The sequence below is a fragment of the Mercenaria mercenaria genome, chromosome 15 (genome assembly GCF_021730395.1).
Source record: "Mercenaria mercenaria strain notata chromosome 15, MADL_Memer_1, whole genome shotgun sequence".
NCBI classification, from domain to species: domain Eukaryota; kingdom Metazoa; phylum Mollusca; class Bivalvia; order Venerida; family Veneridae; genus Mercenaria; species Mercenaria mercenaria.
In genome coordinates this window covers 2,110,961-2,131,560 of record NC_069375.1, presented here as the reverse complement: position 1 = coordinate 2,131,560, position 20,600 = coordinate 2,110,961, and positions in this window count along the sequence as shown.

Here is a 20,600-nt window from a genome sequence, read left to right as displayed (position 1 = left end):
ACGATTTATTTTAAGACTTAATATACATAGTGTGCATTTTAAGACTTAATATACATAGTGTGCATTTTGGCATAATGTAAGAAATCTTTATTTTTTGATTAATTATTGCCAAAATGTATAAGTCACCGTACATCTTTATTTGGAAAAAAGTTCTCGATTCGCTCGAAAGCTCGAGGTTATCTTAGAAACTAGCAAAGCTACAATATAGAATGATACATCGTCAGAAGAAGATTTTTGTGCTGCTTAACCTTTTTTATTCTTTCCGTAAGACTTGGCTCCGTGGACGCCATTTTATCAGTAAATCGCATCATTTAGGTCACGTGTTCCATCACACTGACAAATGTGAGACCGGTATATTTGAAAGCTAAACCAGATCCGCCAGTACTTGACACACCACCAATGCTTGCTGATCATTCATATATTCATCACAATATCACCGCTGAATATGAAACATACAAATCTAACTGTAAATGGTGATTGTGATGAGAAAGTATCTTTGTCAATTTATCATGCTTCTCAAACAGGAGGCCCAACTGTTCATGTAAGTGTAACATCTAGAATGTGCCTCTTGCAGAAGTCCGAGAATTCAGTTGCAGCTATCAAACATTTAATTAATAAAATCATGGAGGCAACATTTTTTTCTAAACCCAGGAGAAACACATGCCATGGCGGTAGATTGCCCTTATTTGCATTAGCAAAGCAAATTGAGTGGCAATGGCCAGATACATATGGTGAAGATAGTTTATCATCATGTTCGATGACTTGCTCATTGAAATGGCTGGATTAAAACTGCTTGGAAATTTGTTGAAAGGCAAAGGTTGATTGATCAGGGGTTCTGTCTGGGACAGAGGTAGCAACGTCTGGAACCTCTGACTCTTGTCTATTGGCTTCTAGTGTAGCTTAGAGAGAACAAGCTCACTTGATTACACCTGTGCATGATTTGTGGATATCTGTATTTAGTAATATTGAGGGTCAATTCGATGACAAGGAAAGAGAACTTCAAGCATATGGAGATTTGTGTAACTTTTTCATTTTTGAAGCTCCGTTTTGAATTGGAGTTATTGCTTTTTGCTTCATTCCCGCATATTGTTAGACTAACTTTACTATGTACACTATTCCGTAATTTTAAAAATGATGGGGATTGCGTTTTAGGTTTATTGCCGATCATAAGTCGATTTAAAAACTAACAGCTTCCGGGTTGTACACAAATATACTCCTGTATCTGCTCCCGCTTCGTATATGTTGTCATATTATTGTATAAAATAGGTTTTACGGATTATAAATGCATGTAGGTCATATATCAACGAATAGTCTCCATGCATATACATTCATTGCTTTTGCATTCATGTTTAGGATCTGCACTCATTTTTGTTGGATCTGTGTATATATTGTTGTACAAGATATTAAAATAAAGTCGTACTTACTTTTAAGGCGGCGAACAACGATCAATACGACAGCTTACACCAATGGCTGTTGAACAAGTTTTTAATATTTTCTTCATATCTTTCTATTATTTGGGTTGAACCAGAGCTCAAATATTCGCTTAGAAGAGATTTGTTTTGGGAATTAAGTATTGATTTTGTAAGAATACATATATTCAAAATGCTCCAACAGAATTTGAAAAATAAAAAGAATTAAAGGAGCATAACTTTAATTGTTTATCAATTAGTATTTAATTTTCATTACAATTTTGAATACGCATGGATGCAGTGAAGATTATTAAGTATTTGTCAGTACGTTTCATGGTAATAAATTTTACGCGGATTTAATATTCAATTCACTTTGAAATGTACTTAATATGATGAAATATGATTACTGGTGAGTAAATTTTATTATTATTATTAATATGTGTTCAAATCGAATTGAATTTCTAATACAATTCTAAACAAATATGATGACGGCATGAAAAATTTGTGGTATTCAGAATGGATATTAAAAATAGCACATATTCATTGTTCATTAAAATATTTGATCTTTATATATCACTTCAAATGTATAAAATCCTGATCAATTTGATTTATCTTTACTTAATGTATATAATAAATTTAAATGAACTAGCTTCATTCATAATCTAATGGTCTAGCAGTAAAAAAACAGCAAGTTTTCAGTTATAGTAGTATCCATACATGTTTACAGTATAAACTGTTTTAGACCTTATGCTAGCACTGGGAAATAACATTACACTTGTTAATTTTTTGTTTACATAAATTACGATGTCTGTGTTTTTGAATAAAACATTTAGATCTGATAAACAATTAATTCTCAATGCAATTTTGATGTATATTAAACAAATTTTGCTAATGTTCAGATTGAATTCAATTCGCAAACCGGATTCGAAATACATGTTGTAATGGAATATAATAACTGGTAAAAATCATTTTAAAATGATTACATTTATTACATCTTTCATTGCCCTCTTTAACTTACTGGGTTTATGAAAATGCTGAAAGCATCTACGATGAAAATATAAAGATAAACGCTTTTCTACAGCCGAAATTTTCAAAAGTCAAATGTATATTTAAATATTATTTAGGATTGATCAAGTGTGTGCATTTATTCATATTTACTTACGTTTTGTATTGAAACTTAGTAGAACAATCATTTTGAACGATGAAACATCTTATTACACTTATAATACAGTACAGAAACCCGAAACAAATGTCATTCAAAATGTGTGTACCTTTTCATTCTATTCTATTTATACCTATTATTTCAGTACGTTCTCTAGCGAAAGTTTTCATAGCGTGCGTTTAATAAAAAAAAAAAAAAAAAAATCACCAACCTCTCTAGAAGTTCATAAATTCACTTTTATGCATTTCGAAGTTTAAATGAATATACTTCAGCTTAAAAGTGGTTACGGGCGAAATTCATTACATGATTGTTTGCAATCTGAAAAACCTGTCATTCTGCTGCAAGTCCATGTTTTTGTTATTCTTGCGATTACTTTAATTGAATATTTTTTTCACACTTTTATATTTAAGTCTATAAACTAGATATTTTGTGCCATAATAGTTGTATATCTATGTATCGATGTATATTTCAAATATATTGAAAAAAATCAAATTTAAAATAAAACGTTCGCTTAAAAAATAACATTTATTTCACTTTTTCAGTATACACTGCAAATATAATTGGACACGAGTCTAATTTGAATTTCAACTGTAATTTTAACTTTTGACTATATCTTTTTTTACGTCACATGAATGTCCAATGCAAATTTTCCATTAGATTTATTTGAAAAAATATATTATATTCCCCTGTGATTTTAAATTTCATGTGCAGAATCGTTATGTACATTTTTGAGCCTGTCATATGATCCATTATTTCATAACACATGCGCAACAGCACTATTTTGTTTCTCTGCGCATATCATTTTATTTTTTTTCATATCTTACGTTGAGCTATTGGTACTTTTGCATTGATTTAAAGACCGAGACGACGAATTTTCAGTCGAGGCACATATATACTTACACTTCAGGGTTAAATTATCTTTTCTTTTCTGCATGTGTGAATCATGCCGATTACTTTTTAATGATTTGTTCTACATGCCAGAAGTTAAGAAAATAACATTTATCAGATATTTAATTGAAATTATCACCATAAGATTGGAAATGATGAGACTAAGAAAAACGTACTCGCACTTACATGTTCGTTTAGAAATAAGAAGGTTATCGCCGTTTTTCGAATGTTACTGCTGTCCATTTCAGCAAGTTAAGACTCCTTCTTGCTGTCTTCATTAATTTGATAGTAATTACTTTTTAGTGTTAAATAAATTATTTAATCCATTATGTTGATTTTCCAGTAAATGTTTTTTCCTATAAGTATTTTAGGTATAATAGAATGAATATCGCATTTCCTTCGAAATTTGAATAGAGACATTGGCTTGTGCCTCGGTCGACATTCGTATATCTCGCGATGAACATTTCTCATATCATCCTCCCAAGAATGCGATATCTATATAATATCTTTAAAATTAAATTGAACGTTTAATCCCAGGTGAATATCACAAGTACATGTTGATATACTTCTTCTTTATATCTGTTGCAATTAGTAGTAGAAATTCAATCAAATGTAAATACATTTTGATAGTTTATATGCAATGTACCAACTAAATTATGTATAAACCGTCATTATATATACATTTAAAAAATAGATAGATTTGAATGTATTTTGATAAAGACATGAAACGTATCAGTAAATATGTTCCATCAATCCTGTATATAAATTTGCAAATTAAATCCAATCAGAGCATGTGCAAAACATGTACCCTTTACTATATCTACATAAAATTGCATTGAAAATAAAATCTAATCTGAAAACCACCAATACTTTCCTTCATCTTATTTATAAATATCTTTAATTGAAAATCAAATCCAATTTAGTTACATATTGTCAATATTAATAATACAACGAGCAATCCAATGAATATTTGCAATCACCATTGCAACATTCCAAAACTGTTTCGAAAAGAAACTTTAGTTTGAAGATGTACTTCAAATTGAATACAGTCTGAATGCATATCAATTGTAGACATGAAACACACTGACCTGTACTTATATTACTAAACTACGTCTCTGTATATCCCAATTTTTAGCGGCAATTAAATCCTGTTTGAATTTTACCAAAATTTTAGATATACATTCTTACACAATTAACACTTAATTTCTGAAGCACACTCACTTTCGAGCGAACGTTTCAGTTCTGATCAAACACAAATAATAAGACATATAAAGATTGAGTAAAAAATCCAATATCCATTGCTATATGCTGTCGTACGTATTGATTGTTGTTCATCACCTTTGAAAGTTAGAATGGCGTGAACGGTAGTATGCATTTCAACTACCGTCCATGAACAGGCTCAATCAAACCGAGCCTGCAATATTTTCGTTTTTGTCGTGGTGAGCGACCTGTGAAGTTTCCACTTTTCTCTATTTCATTACAATACCTGGTAAAAAATATAACAATATATGAATGAATCAACTGTAGATAGAAAAAATTTAAAAAATGCTGCTCGTCACACTGAAACCACATAGAAATATGTTGATATAGACAATGGCAATATATGGCCTACATGCATTAATTTGCGGTAACGTCTCATTTAATATTTTGACAAACTGAATGTTAAACATATAGAGGAAATAACAAATAAAGGAGAATGATTGTATAGAACCCGGGAACCCTCAGTGACAAAACACCTCTCCTGTTTAAACCGGCTTATGATGCACCAAACTAAAATATAATCCCCACCATGTACCAAAGTTGCGGAACAATGTACATGATAAAGTTGTTCCCGCGAGGCGAATCCCATACAAACGTTTTGTTACCTGAAGGGAATGTGTGTAAAATAGAAAAAAGTGGAAACTTCACAGGTCGCACAACACGACAAAAACGAACAGCCATAAAAATGCTCGAATATGTGTTCTTAAACTTAGTAGACCTAACAATGCATATTATTACTCAAATCCTTTATAGCCGAATATAGCCGAATTATGTAGAAGGGATCATAAACCTTGTCTTACTGAGGCAGTTTAACCGAAACATGCAGGATTGCCTGATAATTGCCTATAGTTAACTTTTCTATCATGAGTTCTACTACTAGTTCTGATCAATCTTTACTCACCGTATAGACATCTGCGTTAAGTAAGTATGCCAAATGCCACAAAGCTATCTAGCATCACCAGATAGTATGCAAGTTCTACAACATGTACTTTCACAGAAACTGGATTATGCAACTTTGTCACCATCGTGCATTTTGAAATATTGAAGATGGTCGCCAAAAATGAAAGGTTGACGTATCTCCTAAATTATAGATTTGGACTTAATTATTAATAACTATGTTCTCTTGTTGCTAGAGGTATAAAGTAAAAAAAGTCATTAGGAAAATCCAAAATGACCCTGAAAATGGCCGCCAAAACGGAAAAAAGTCCCATATTTTGTATTAGACACTCTAAATGTGCAGGTTTTCCTACAGTGCATGATTACTTCTAGTAATTAAAAATGATTGTAACATTAAATGTTTTTTCAGTATTTTTATAGCAAAGAGGTGGATAGGAATAAGAAATATTTGCTTGTCTCTACATTTTTAAAAGAAACACAAATTGACCATTTTGTCCAATCCTGAAAGGGTATATTGATTTTTATGCTGTAACACCCCAAAATTGTGGTTGGTAATTGATACTTTCGATTCATAGAGTTTCAATCAAAATTTTGAAAAATGTCTTTAAAAAGTCGGAATTATTTTGTGAAAAAATTGTTTATGAGCTTGTCTTCGACGTTAACATGTAATAACATTTATCATTTTTTAATAAAGAGCGCTGTGAATTTTGTTTAAGGTTAGTAAAAGCACAAGCTTTACTATCATGAGCGGGAAAGTTCACGCTTCAAGTATCACAGAAGGAACCATTATATCAGACCGGATTTAAGGATTAGTAATAGGCAAATACAAAAATACTTGAATATATCTTGCAAGAATGACACGTTTGCCATATATGCATGGGTGCTTGTAAAGTCCTTTAGGGTTAATCAAGTGTCATCTCAATGTTACTGAATTAAATTAACTTATCCTTGTGCTTTCTTATATTAGAACTTTATTATTCAAATACATTATATCCAGTTTGAATTTCGAAAAAGCTATTTGACAATTGACATGTATAGCACTTCAGTTTCTGTTCGAAAGTTCTCTCAGAAGCATCAGAATCACCATCTGCATCACAGAATAGGTCACAAAAAGCCTTCGTTCATCTATATTAAAAGGTACAGGTTTTATGGCAGCTAAAGAATATTTGCAGGTGAGGTGAGCTGCAAAACAATACCGTGGGGACATTGCAAATTGTTATTCTGATGTACATTCACAGCAGATAAAAAGGAAGGATGTTGTCTTCCGGGATTGTTGTCGGTACAAGCCTATTAGAGTTTGGATCCTTGCTCCATCACAAACTAATGTCACTAAAGGTTGAAAGACCTTGGTCCAAAGCACTCCTCCATATGTGTGCCTGTAAGTGATCCTTTGACATTTTTATAGAAAGAGTCTGATGTAGGTTAGAATGAGTTTAGTCTTCGCATGTTTAGATGGTTTTCTTTCCCCTATTTGATATCCAAACGTCACATCTGATATAATTTCAGTTCCTTTCTTACCCTAACAATCTGCAATGAAACAGTTTCTTTAAGAACATTGTTCATATCTGCATCGATATATACACTTCATCCAGATTGAACTCTATTGTCACTTGGTTGGCAACGTATGTCTTTCCAATGCCACTTAGCTTGGAGCCAGTATCGCATCCAGACAGACAAGCATAAGCAGCTAATAACTAGGGTATAATAGCTCATTTTGTATGTACCTTACATGATGCTGCAGACTCCACTATCGTCCACTAGGCACAATTTCCTTCCGTCAGTGTTCATATCCTGCTCCCCGCAGCTTGTTTGTCAGGACCATATATCATGCGAGTGATTGTGTCATGTTATATTGTTTGTGATTCACAAGGTCAAACTGATAGACATAGTTTGCACGCACCACAAAGACAAGGTCATGAGTTTACCTTCAAGCTTCAGTTGTATGACTAGCAAGGAGGAAGCTGATGTCATAATGTTATAGCAGTTGGTGTTTGAGCTGAATTTATGTCAGTAACATAAGAGAACATAAATTTATTTTGATGATGCATTTTTATGTTTGGTTGGTGCATTATTATGCACTCAATTTGTCATGCTTTCTGCTGATGGAAGAAACTGTGTAAGTCTATAATGACATTTTATGACTATCAGTGTAAGGCAGAGTTTTCCCAAACCCGAGGGACAGTGGGGAATGGAACATCGAGCATAAGCGGGGATTTTTAGGCACGTTGTCCCGAGGGTTGGGAAATCGCCTGTCTTACTCAGGCAGTCATTTTCGATCCTTTATCTTGCCTACTGTTGATATGACAGCACCTTTTTTAAATTATATTATAAATTAAAACATAGCAATTATGCAGGACAAGTAATTAATAATGATACTTATATCAATTTCTGCCTCAAAATTTCAACTTGATTCTTTCAGCACCACCCCACACCGAAGAAAAAAACAGTTTCAATGCAGCCAAGTTCTTAGTGTACCTAAGCAAACCAGGCTAATGATGTGTTTCTTACCAGTTGTCATGTGCACATGGAGTAAACCTACTGTATACACTCAGAAATCACTTTACAGTTATATAAGATTATCTGATATAAGCAAATAGAACTTGACAAAACTTATATCCCTGCTTTATTTCAATAGATAGAGAATCGACCAAAACAAAATACCATCAGATATATTATTTTATCAATACAATGCTTTTCTAGAGAAAATTATGCAAGTGACAATGTATGGCAACCACTATTAAAGTCTTTACAGACAAGAACTGCACCTTAAAGCAATAAGCGATGGAAGAATACAAAACGTGTTGACAGCACAATGAACACAATTTATGAATAATTTATGGTATGTAATTTCGGCAATAACAGATGAGTGAGTGAGTGAGCGAGTTTGGCTTTACGGCGAATCGACACAAAATGGTCATATATCGCCGAGAAGAACCCATCTTGCGAACGCCAACTGTAAAGCATAAACATTTATGTAAAACTTTTTTAAAACGTACCTAAAAACACCCATTCAAAAATGTAAAGGACACTGCATAATGTAAAGCACATCTAAAATCATCCACGTAAGTTATGTTAAATGTATATACGTATGTGTTAAAATATCAGCTGCAAACGTAATAATATTGCAAAAGATGTAAATAAAAATATGAAATGATTTTATTATGAATTCCTACCTGCTTTAAAAACGATATATTTCCGACTGAAACTTTTTTATGCCCCCGAAGGGAGACATATAGTTTTTGAACCGTCTGTCCGTCTGTCAGTCTGTCGGTCTGTCAGTCTGTCAGTCTGTCGGTCTGTCAGTCTGTCAGTCTGTCTGCAATTTTCGTGTCCGGTCCATATCTTTGTCATCGATGGATGGATTTTCAAATAACTTGGCATGAATGTGTACCACAGTAAGACGACGTGTTGCGCGCAAAACTCAGGTCCGTAGCTCAAAGGTCAAGGTCACACTTAGACATTAAAGGATAGTGCATTGATGGGCGTGTCCGGTCCATATCTTTGTCACCGATGGATAGATTTTCAAATAACTTGGCATGAATGTGTACCACAGTAAGACGACGTGTCGCGCGCAAGACCCAGGTCTGTAGCTCAAAGGTCAAGGTCACACTTAGACTTTAAAGGATAGTGCATTGATGGGCGTGTCCGGTCCATATCTTTGTCATCCATGGATGGATTTTCAAATAACTTGGCATGAATGTGTACCACAGTAAGACGACGTGTCACGCGCAAGACCCAGGTCCGTAGCTCAAAGGTCAAGGTCACACTTAGACGTTAAAGGTATTTTTCATGATAGTGCATTGATGGGCGTGTCCGGTCCATATCTTTGTCATTCATGCATGGATTTTAAAATAACTACGCATTAATGTGTGACACAGTAAGACGACGTGTCGCGCGCAAGACCCAGCTCCGTAGGTCAAAGGTCCTAAACTCTAACATCGGCCATAACTATTCATTCAAAGTGCCATAGGGGGCATGTGTCATCCTATGGAGACAGCTCTTGTTTAAGTAACTCTTTAAAAGATTGAACGTCATAATATGCACTGCGCTGTGTAGCAAACTCCAAACAGTCGATTAAAATATGATTAATAGTTAGGCGCAATAATTAGGATTAAGAATTATTTAATTTAATAAACAATAATTGGTTGATCGGATCTATTAAGTCTAAATTAATAAATTCTTTTTTTTTCTTTTTTAAATTCGTTCATTGATTATAATTTATAAAATTTTAAATATGATTAGGCACAACTCTGACCATCGTTTCCTTCTAAATAAGATAAACGTCTTAAATTTAATATATATCGAATAATAGTTAGAAAAGATTCTACAACTGAAGAAAAAATGTGTTCTCTTTTCTACTTCAAAGCCAAAAGCATGAAACATTACATTACAAACTGTAGTTTGTGCAATGAATATGATATCGCATAAAATCTCACCTTTCCTCAACCATCGATGACGTGTATCAAAAGCAATATCATTAAATGGACATACTTCTCAATATTTTTGTAGTTTTCGTTTGCTATCTTGCTAAACGCAGTGCTTGCAAAGCTGCAATTGCCATACATCATGGTATTAGTTTTTGGAATATCAAGTGACAGCGTGTCTTGGAATCTTAGGTTTTTGACCGGTTTATACACTTCTTTCATATCCATAATATAGGCTGGGGACTAATTGTGTAAAGACTTAAAAGTATGAGTCAGAACCTTGTACTGCACCCTGTATTTCACTGGCAACCACTGGAGCTCCTTCAGACCCGGTGTTATATGATTGCGACGGGGCGTCTTAGTGATGACACGAGCTGCCGTGTTCTGGACATGTTACAACTTATTAAGTGTGCTGTTTGGAATACCACTTAACAAGGCATTACAGTAGTCCAACCGTGAAGTAACCAGGCTGTTGATAAGGGCCTCTGTGGCATCACGGATAAGATACCGTCTGATGTGACCAACTAAGTATTCTGCGAAGTTGTACATATCCAGCCCGGCACACAGAATTGACTTGTTGTTCCATATCCACATTTTGTGGATTTTATCTCAGAGTCACCGACCTTTACAGAGACTTCATCAATGTACTTGTAGTTACGCTGATGTGAATAGCATTAACTCCGTTTTATCAGCATTGAGCTTTAGAAAATATTCATAGCAAGTTTTGTGAAGGCCACTACCGAACATTTATTGTAAAAAAAACAGCAAACTTTTATTTTTGTGGTTCTTAACAACTCGGTTGTTTTTAGTTGTGAGGCTCCGGTGCCTACGCTTCGAGGTTCTGGGTACGGTAACTTGCGCGTTGAGGTATCCGTTAGCAGATAAGATAAATAAATGTCTTGATGAGTCTATATTTTCAGATGATATGAAAAAGTTCAGATTGTTCCCAAACACACTAAAAATAGTATTTTAGTCAAAGCAATTATATACCAGGCAGTCCCCAACCTGTGATGTCAAAGATGTTTGAAAAAGCCATTTATGAACAGCATATGCCTTTCTTGGATAAAATGCTTAACCCTTTCTTTAGCCCTTTTAGACCAAGCTATGAATGTAACACAACTCTGTTTGAAAATATTGAGAATTGGAAATATCTAGACATAATTCAATATCAAGCAGCAATTCTGGTGGAACTCTCAAAGGTTTTTGACTGCTACCATCATGATATGTTGCTGTTAAAAATGAAACATTATGGTGTATTCTGATCAACCATTGAGACTTATTGAAAGTTATCTATCTGATAGAAAGCAGTGTATGAAAATTTGAAATACATGTAGTATCTATCTGAATATTGTTAAAGGTATACCGTAAGGATCCATAATTTTCCGATTCTGTTCAACATATTTATTAATGATATATTTTACTTTATTTACCGAAGTCAGTTATACAACTATGCTGATGACAACACTCTTTCTTATTCAAGTTCTTGTCTGACAGAATCAACCAATACTCTGGAAAATGATACTTGAACACTTATAGAGCTCAAAAAATCAAATGAAAGCAAATCCAGAGAAGTTTCTTGCAAACGTCCTAGGCCAAAAACACAGCAGAAAGTAAATTCACATTCATAGTATAATAATATCAAGTGAAGGTGAACTAAAGTTATTTGGCTGTAAATCTAGATTTTTTTGTTACGTTTTAATTCACATGTGCCTAGTTTATGTAGATAAAGCTCTAGACAACTAAATGGTCTGAAAAGATTAGTAAACATCTTGATAGACTAGGTAGATTAACAGTTTACTATTCTTTTGTAATGTCAAATTTTAATTACTGCCCTCTGAGCTGGCATTTTACTAGTGAATGTAACATTGGAAAAATAGAAAAGATACAAAAAAGGGCACTAAGATTTACATATGAAGACTACAAAACACTCACAAAGATGAACAGTTACTTGAAACTTCTGGGCATATTTCTTTTCAAGTTAGAACGTTAAGAACAATTGCTTCAGAAAAATACACAATTGTGAATAAAATATCTCCAGAATTTTTATACGTTTTGTTTGTGAAATATAAACATGTTAATTACAATTTTAGACATACATGGTTGAGGTACCACGTTCTAGAACAGTAAGGACAGGAACAAATCGTTCTGATATGCTGGCGCCAAGCTATTGAATCAGTCACCTGATGATTTTCGAAACCTTCCCTTTCCTTCTTTAGTCACTGATACTTTGCAGGGATAAAATTGTGTCTGTTCATCCTGAGGAGTGACATAAAGTATCTGATTTGAAGTTTTCACTTTTCTCTATTTTACATGGTCTTAGTGGTGGTGACATACTCGGTTTTTGCTTATTAATTTAGATTGCTGTTTACTCTAGATTCTATTTATAGCCACTCCATGTATTTCAAATTTGCTTTATGTCCTATTATGATATTCTACTTGCAGTGCTAATATTATCTCACTGCTTCTATGTTTTCTTTGCTTTATGCAGTGCGTAAACAGTTTTGTATGCTTGTGTTTAACTTTGCTTTTCAGCTGTTTAGTATGCTTAAATTGCTAATATATATGCTGTGTAACTACTTGTGAATATGTAGTTTATAACCCTCTCTCATGTAGTTATAGTGTGCCTTCTTTAAGTAATGGTCTTATAAGCTTTGACTTAACATTCTCGTTATATGTGCTTAGCTTTTTAGATATATGTGCTGATTCGATCGTTTAGCTAGTATGTTTATGTAGTCTTATACTTAATGAATATTTTAAACTTTTAGTACGAAGGCTTTATCACGTATTTGATTTGTAAGTCGGTGAAAAAGCTCACTAGGATTTATGTTACTTGTTGTTACTCTCCGACTTTGCACATAAATATTACCTGACTTGACATGACTTAACAAATACAATTTTTATAAGCAAAAGCGGACAACTTACATCATATTTAGGTAAGTGTCCAATGCTTCAAGACACCTGAAAAATATGTAGACCGAGATAAAATAAACATTTAATTTGCCAACCAGAACTTTCTTCTCAAGTTCAGTCTTTCACTTTATACAAGGAGTACTGACCTATAAATAGATTTACATATACCCACTGTTTAGCGCTTGACTCTGTGGCTAGCATACAGCTTTGCAATGTACTTTCTTTTGCAGATCAAATTAAAATCATCATTCTTGCATAAAACATTTGTTTAATTGCCGATTTCGGTCATGCACAGACAGGGAAAATATGTACAAACTTTGTAATTCTCGTGAGCACGCGCTGTTGGAGAACGTTTTTGATATCCTGTTCCAGGTCCAACGTAAAAAAATGGGCAACGAGTCAGTGTTAGTCGAAGCCGAAATGTTACATTATTTTTTCAAATAGCATTTTCATAAATTAAAAATTTTCAGCCTCACTTTACTTTCAACTTTTACCAAGTGTTCACTCTTCACACGCCACTGCATTGACGTTCCGTTTTATTGTATTATTACCCGTGTTTGACTTAAGGAGGTAGGTTACCTTCATATTTGTATGTGCGCATGTCCAACCGGAAGCTAACGTGACGATTTACGACGACGTTTACGACAAACTAAATGTGTTTGTATATTCATTCTTCTGAAAACAAATCATGAACCTGTCGTCGATCTGATGCTTTATGGTTTAGTAATGCAGAAATAATGAATAAATTGCCGCAGAAACGCTTCAAAACAATGTTGTCTTAAAATGACGTCATTGACGTCATGACGTTACGTGTCAGTTACCGCGCAAAATTAATAGCTTTTATCTTGAAAGTACGTAATTCTGTGCATTTTCTTTATTTTAACTATTTTCAAATTACCATTATTTGCTGAAATATTAAGTCTTTTGCTCTGAATAATAATCAATATTTTGCTTCTTTTATGTAGTTATATCGAAATATTATGCGGAATGTAAGAAAATGGATGATGATAACCAATGTTATTTGGAATATAGTTGGTTGAAAGGTTACTTGTTACGGCCATTTTCAAATAAAAAATCTCGCAGTTTGATTTGTAATACCTATTTTTTCAGGTTCCGTTGATAATTTGTTACTTATATACTAAAAGTAAGATCTAAAATTGTTCAAATTTCAGTAGAAAACTGTGGTTTCTTGAATTGAATTGATGTTACCATGGAAACGAAGCCCGTGACCTATGTATCTAAATGTAAAATTCAAAAGCGTTGACACTGGTCTATTTAAGAAACACAGCTTCGGCTTTTTATTTTCATTTCAACAATATCTATGAGAATAATAGCAGCATGTTTAACGATTTTCCATGAAAAATGCCAGACGAGGTACTGCTGTAAGTATTCTAAGCTGGGAAATTTGTTTGAATAAATGCAAATAACACGAAAATATTACTTACGTTAGATATTATATGTTTTAAAGCTAAATCAACTAGAAAGATAATCTTATTCAATATTTTTTATAAGAAATTACGACAAAAAGCAAGATATCAGCTATTTTAAACATCTCTGTTGCCATGGTTACTTTAAACTTTAAGAAAAATAGGGTACCATGTAAAGTGCTTGGTATTTTGCTAATAATATTACCCAAATATTCCATGTTGGTCATTAACAGAATGGCACTGAAGCCGTCGAAAACCCCTATTTTTATACATAGTTGTTTAGAAATGAGAGACAATGCGTTACCATGGAAACACGAGCCCCGCGACATATACATTTTAAGCTTATATTAGAAAACTAACGTGCATACTAGTAAAATTATCAATTATGCAGACTTCTACGGATATCAGTGAAACTAAAATACACTGAAAAGTGTTAAATCTCCGTATTTTCCTTCTTCTTTCAATATGAAATACCTTTGGAGGGTCATGTTCTTCAAACCTGGATAAAAATTGAACTTGAAGGGGCAGAGACAAACGAAATTGAAATTGTAGCAGTTAAAACTTCATATTACACGAAATACAAAATAATGCTGCGTTTCAACTAATTTGAATTTACCCTTGTAACAAGGTAACCTACCTCCTTAAAGTCGCAAATTTATCCCTTAAAATGACAGACAAACAATTCTGAAAAAAAAATATAATTTCGTTTGTTACATTATTTTGAATAAACAAAGTTGGCATGCTAACTTTATATCTTACACTAAAACTTCTAAAACTGTTTGTGTTCATTAAAACATAAACATAACAAAACTTTAAGGATACGAGCTGCAAACTTTAAGTTTAAAGAAATCTACATAGTTATTGAAAACCTGATGAACAGAAGGTATTTGTTATCTACTTTGATTGCTTAATGTCTGTCGTCTGTCCTCTGTTTACACGTAGCTTGTACATGTGTTTTTGTACTAGCTCTTTATGAAATTTGACCAGGATGATTTTTATAGGACAAATTCGAATACTGGTCCTATGGTGTCCAAATCTAGGTCACCGGGTCAAATTAAAGAAAAAAATGTGTATATGAAATAGGTGCTGCATTTTTCACTGAGGAATATGATCAGAATGATCTTCAGGATGAAGTCTAAGTCGAGTATTATATTGGTCTTATGTGGTCAAAAAGTATATCATTAGGTCAAATCAATGAAAACTCTGTGTGTGCAACACTGGTTTATTTTAGCACTGGATATTTGTGAAATTTAATCAGAGTGATCGTCTTGATGAAGTCTAAGTCGCGTTTGAATATAGGTCATCTAGACAAAGAAAGTAAGTCATCAGATCAAACTAAATACCTAGTCTATGCAATAGGGGCTGCATATTTCACTAGATTGTTATGGAACTTGATCAAATAGTTTGTCATGTCTAGATCAGGCTTGAATATAGGTCATATGGAGTCCAAAACGGTCAATCTGTCAAATCAAATAAAAGGTTAGAGCGTGTAATCGGGGCTGCAATTTTCAATGAATATTCATGAAATTTAATCAGGATAATTGCCACGGTGAATTTCAGGTAACGTTTGATTATGGGTCAACTAGGGTCAAAGTCACTAGGTCAAATAGAAAAAAATATTGTATATGTAATTAGGGCTGCTTTTTTCAATTAAAATTCGTGATTTTCAGGTTCCATTAGAATATATTTTGGGTCATAAACAAGGCCATCCAGTCAATTCAAAGACACATGTATGCAATAGGGGCTGCATTTCTTCACTGGATATTGATGAGATTTTGATTGAATGATTTTCTTGTAGACGTCTAGGTCAGATAAGAAAATTGGGTATCTAGAGTGGATTAACTAGATGACATAGTCAAATTAAAGAAAACATTTGTGCATGCAATAGGCGCTGCATTGAACACTGGGTTTGAATGGAATTTGATTTCAATTTATATTTATATGTATAAATCTAAACGTTTGTGCAGGATCAAGTAAGTTAAAACATAAAAAATGAATACTATTTCATGAGTATAATATGAGAGATTAACTCAGAAATAACATTTATTGAACATTAGAGTCCTACTAATATGCGCATGTCGGCATCATGTTTGCGACATATACAAAGTGTCATTTGAATTTGATGGAAACTATAGGAGACCACAAGGAGTTGAGTATACAAGGAATATATATAGTTGTAATAAGGCTAAGTCCAAACAAGGCATACTTATAAAAATGTGTGACCTTAGGTTAATTCTGTTGTATACACTTTAGCAACAAACCGTCGTTCCTGATTTAAAGATTAGATGTATCTGAAGCTGCGCCATTTTGTCAAAGTGTGTTCATTCAATTGAAGAAATAAGCGGTATCTGACCGGTATCTGAGCTGAAGGAAAATTGAAAGTGCATAATCTCGTACAAAATTTGGAAGTGTCTGCCTTTAGATCATCAATCTGTCTTTAATAAAATTACTTACTATGAATGTAAGCCCTAAGGAATCATTGAGGTGTTTGACCTTCATAAGCTTTAATTGCATGATTTGAGAAGAAGCTGTCTGCTTCTGACTTCGGATTATATTGAGTTGTGTGACCATATTACTGATGGTGCAAGATCATTTGGAAGAGTAGAATTGTTTGTCCCAATCGGAATTAATATCTGTTTCAAACTTGAAGTGAAACCTAAAAACAAATAATTCCTATTAACCACAGGGATATTGAAACTACTATATCCACATGCAAAGTAGTGGTAGCTATCTAAAGGCACAATTAGTGGAATATACTCTCTTTGAAAAAGAAGCGTTAGCTGATCACAAGAAAAAATGGTGTATTACCTTTTGTAAATGGAAGTCTTGTCTGAGAACAGATTATCTGGATTTGCCGTATGCACAGCATTTTGTTTCTGACCTTTATCATTCAGGAACCTCACCTTAACATGAGTGGTGTTTGATTTGACCCAAAGTCATTCACGATCTCAGATTTATTAAAACTGTTAAACATTCTGGAACACCACCTTAACATAAGGGGTGTTTGATTTGACCCAAAAGTCATTCATGATCTCAGATTGATGAAAATTGTAGCGCCTAAACATATGGAGAAATAAAATTGTCTGACTAAATGACTAAAGGAAAATATAATGTCTATCGTATTAATGACCAAGTGATATTTAAAATAGTTTTGTCTGACCTGAAAGGTAACTGTGGAACATGCGTCAGCTGCTCAAGAATATCCAGACCTTTTGACAAAAATGCCAGAGGGGAAACACACGAGACAAATAAGTGGTATATTATCTAAAGAAAAATATACAGTATAGCGGGTTATTTCTACGGGGGGAATATTTCTGCGTTTCTGCGGTCTCTCGGTAGAATCGCAGAAATATTTCCAGCAGAATAATCCTCCAGCAATAATTAAAAACGCAGAAAATCTGCATCTTTTACCTATGTTGTTTCACGCTATGTTACCCGAGGCAATCCGAAGTTCACAATGGCATGGTCTAATTATTGGAAATTACTGTCTTTATCTATCAATTGCCGATAAAGATATAATTGAGTGTGATGGTCAATCAAAGTTCTAACTGTTAACCCCTGAGAAAACGTTTTTTCTTCTTCTTTTTTTGCGAATGAAATAAACTGAGTGAATTTCATTTGAGTTGTTCTTATTAATCCCTTGTGAAGATCTTTCGAACTAGCCTATACTTTAGTAACTTTTGTACATGTATAACCGTTAAACCGTAATTGCAGTTCTAGTTTGTGCATAATTGGTATTGGACTTCAGAGAGATAGAATGAGTATCTTATGACACTCAAAGAGAAAGGAGGATACAGCTGTTGTTCCTGAAAATGACAGTGGACTTAAGAATTTACTTGGCGAGAGTGTACTACGGGAAGTTAATGATAAAATGAGGGATGTTATCACTTCTCCGTCCACCCCAGGAACTTCTGGAACTGTAGGGACCCCTAAATCTAGGGGCAAATATGCATCATACACACCGAACGACCGAGCTAGCATTGGAAAATACTGTGCTGAAAACGGCACTGCTTCTACTGTTCGAAAGTTTAAGTGTACATTTCCCGAATTAAATAAAAGTTCAGCAAGGTACATGCATGAAAAGAACAAAGAAGCAATTGTTTCTCGTAAAAGGAAACTGGACTTCTCGGAAGTGACAGAAATTCACAGCAGAAAGCGTGGACGCCCACTTCTTCTTGGAGAAGAGCTGGACTTCAAGGTCCAGAAGTATATAAGTGCATTACGAGAAGGCGGGTCGGTAATAAACACAGTCATTGTCGTGTCGACTGCAAAGGGATTATTGAAGCTATTGACAAAAATATGTTGGTCGAAAATGGCGGGTCATTATCGATTGGGAAGGACTGGGCTAAATCCATCATGAGTAGAATGAACCTTGTAAAACGTAAAGGTAGCACAAGTTGCAAAAATGACAAAGTTGAAAATTTGGATCAACTAAAAGACGAATACCTAACCCGTATACAGGACTTTGTTTCTGAATATGACATCCCTACTGATATGATCATAAACTGGGACCACGCTGGTTTAAATATTATCCCCGTATCAGACTGGACGATGGACGAGAAAGGGAAGAAACGAGTTGAAATCTCGGACCTTGGTGATAAACGCCAGATTACTGCAATATTTGCTGGTTCACTTACAGGTAAAACTCTTTAAATGATGGCTTAATTGCTATAAATTACCCTTAACGGATGATCTTTTTTACTAAGTTATATATTAAAAACTATTTTTATGCCAACTAGGTGTGAATTGCAGTTTTACGCATTGTAACTATCTATTATCGCCTGTGTTGCCGATGTCAATGTTTCGATATCGATTAAAAAACAACAATACAATTCAATACTACACCGGTACAATGTTTGTTTAAGTCTCACTTTTCATGACATTACATATACATCCATACCCATAAAATAATCATGAAAACCCTTCCAAAATAAATACGAGAGACTATTTATTATAACAAAACAAACACATAGACAAAAAATAAAACATAAAACACACGTGCCTGTGATATAATTGGATTCCTTGTTTTATTTTTAGGTGAATTTCTACCACCACAAGTAATATTTGGAGGGAAAACGGACCGTTGTCATCCCAACTATAAGTTTCCCGGAGACTGTCATATAACACACAGTGAAAATCACTGGGCTAACTCCGAGACACAACTGGCCTACTTCGATCACGTGATTCTACCGTACTTGGAAAAAACACGGAAACGCTTATCTCTGCCCAAGGAATCGAAAGCATTGTGCATTTTTGACGTTTTCAGGGCGCAAATGACCGATCAGTTTAGAGATCATTTGTCAAAGAATCATGTTAAAATTGTTTATGTGCCAGCGTGCTGCACTGATAGGTTGCAGCTTATAGACGTAAGTGTGCAAAAATCGGTCAAGGCGCATTTGAAGGCATCTTTTGAATCTTGGTATTTAAAGGAAATCACAAAGCAAATGGGCGTAGGCTCTGATAAAGTATGTCCAGTTGAAATGCCATTGCATCTTATGAAAGAGCAGTTTTCGAAATGGCTTGTTTCAATGTTTCAGTGCATTAAAGCCAAATCAGACCTAATCGTGAATGGATTTCGTGCTGCCGGAATAGCTAGTGCTCTGGAAGAAATCATGCCTCTAAATCAGTTAAAGGTTTAATGCTCTGTTAAAAACATGCGAACTGCAAAAACAATGATCATGTTATCAATGCAAACTGATTAACTGTAGGAATGAGAGAATGTGTTTGTTTGTTTTTTCATCTTTCAATTAAATGAAATACGAACTGCAAGGATAATTATCATGTTATATCACTTTGCTTATATGCATATTGTTTTCGATTCACATGTCCTTATATCCTATAATGTATTTATTAAAAGCGAAGTTACTTTACAGCAGTTTCCTGTAATTTAGTTTATTGTTTTTCACACGCTAGTCATTCTCACGACGCCCGATCATGGAGGAAATTTACCTCTTCCTGGGAATCAAAAACGCAGAAATTTGTCTTCCTTTTATGTGAAAACGCAGAATTTTAACAAGCAGAAATTTTCCCCACTAGTTTTGGGGCCAAAACGCAGAATATTTTGATCGCAGAAATAACCCGCTATACGGTAATATGTCTAAAGTAGTTTATGTAACTAAAGGATGGTCTGGTCTTAGGAAAGTAGCAGGTAAATTAGAGGTGTCTTACCTGATGGAAAAATAAAATACTGAGTTCTACTTTAATTTGTGACTTTGACCTGATA